Raw genomic sequence first — 2,083 nt, forward strand, 5'->3', positions numbered from 1 at the left:
AATCCGGCCCTGCTTTCAGGGTTTGATAAAATAAGTACCGGTCAAGTACTGGGGTTTAGGTAATCAACTTTAGGTCCCTGTACCAGAATTTGAAACCATCAATTATTATATTTCTCATCCTTTGATTAAAAACAATGCTTATACATGAAGTATGTGGAGGCATGTGGCTTAGTGGTTCGAGTGTCAGCATCATGATCGTCAGATTGTGGTTTCGATTCCTGGACAGGGCAACACATTGTGTTCTTGAGCAATACACTTCATTTCATGTTGCTCTAGTCCACTCAGCTGACAAAAATGAGTAATGCTACAATGGACTGGCATCCTGTCCAGCTGAGGAACACATATGCCATAGAAACCGGGAAACCAGGCCCATGAGCCTGGCTAGGCTTTAAAAGGGCGCATTTATTTTATACATGAAGTATAACATAATCCTTTCTACTAAAGGCACAAGGCCTGAAATTTTTTGGTAGGGGGACTAGCCAATTACATCAACCCCAGTGTTTCACTGGTATTTAATTTATCAACCCTAAAAGGATGAAAGGCAAAGTCAACCTTGGCGGAATTTGAACTCTGGTGTGCCAACGATTCTGCCAGCTCGTCGCCTTATGAAGTATAACATAATGTAACAGTTATACAACTGTGTATATTATTGTTTGTACTTTATTCCGTTAGTTGTTATGTTTTAGTCATTCAAAGAAAAAAGTACAAAAAAATTAATAAGTATGCAAGTATACCTGAGTATATATATATATATACTGGTACTTAATTTATCGACCCCAAACAGATGAAAGGCAAAGCTGACTTCAGCGGAATTTGAACTCAGAACGTAACGGCAGATGAAATACCACTAAGCATTTTGCCTGGCATGCTAACGTTTCTGCCAGCTCGCCGCCTTGAAATGTACAGACTGGAGCGAACACATGTTACAATGAAGTAGAGAAATTTGAAAAGACAACTCGAAACCGGTTATTTCTCCAAATACAATGTTTATATACCAAAAAAATTTTATAACATTTTTCTGACATAATTTAAATATATACTTTAACCATGTAACACAAGCCTTCTGTTGTTTTTTCACTCTTATCTTTTATATATATATATATATATATATATATATATACCTGAGTAGAATATATTATTATGTATATGCGTATGTGTAAATGTGTATGTGCATGTGTGAAAGAAAGAAAGAGAATGTGTGTATATATTCATACATACATATTATATATATACTTATACGCACACACACATATATATATATTCACACACGTACATGTATGTACATACATATATACTTATATATGTGTATATATACAGACACACATACACTTACTTATATATACATGTATATATATGTATATAAATACACATAGATGTGTGTATATATATATGTGTATATATATATATATATATGTATATATATGTACATATATGTATCTATACATGTGTGCATGTATGTATGCACATGTGTGTCAATACAAATCTGTGTGAGTATTGTCTATACATGTGTTCCAACACACATATGCTTACCCACATACAATACACACATGCATCACACACAAACCTACATGCATAGTGCGTTACATCAATTTTCACGCTTGCATAGGTGGGGATAGTTTATTTGTTGGAACAATTATTTTTACAGCTGGAGGCCCTTCCTGGAAGCCTAACCACTTAACCATGAACAAATGTGGAGGAGCATGTTTCTTGTTTCATCAAACAAACAAGATTGTGACAGTAGGAAAACCTGAAAGTCAAAATGGATGTATAAAACAATATATATGTGTATATATATATATATATATATGCATTCATGTATGTATGTATGCATGCATGCATACACACATGCATATGTGTGTATTTGTGTGTGCGTGTGTGTATGTGTGTGCATATATACACACACATATATATATGCATATATATATGTATGTATGTGTGGTTATGTGGATATAAGTATTTGTGTATATAATTAGATGGTTTGATAGATAGATAGATAGATAGATAGATAGATAACTTTCTTTTATTAGCCACACAGGGCTGCACACAGAGGGGACAAATACAACTGTAGAGCTTTTCTTTAAGA

This window comes from Octopus bimaculoides, chromosome 7, assembly GCF_001194135.2.
Source record: "Octopus bimaculoides isolate UCB-OBI-ISO-001 chromosome 7, ASM119413v2, whole genome shotgun sequence".
Classification (NCBI taxonomy): Eukaryota; Metazoa; Mollusca; class Cephalopoda; order Octopoda; family Octopodidae; genus Octopus; species Octopus bimaculoides.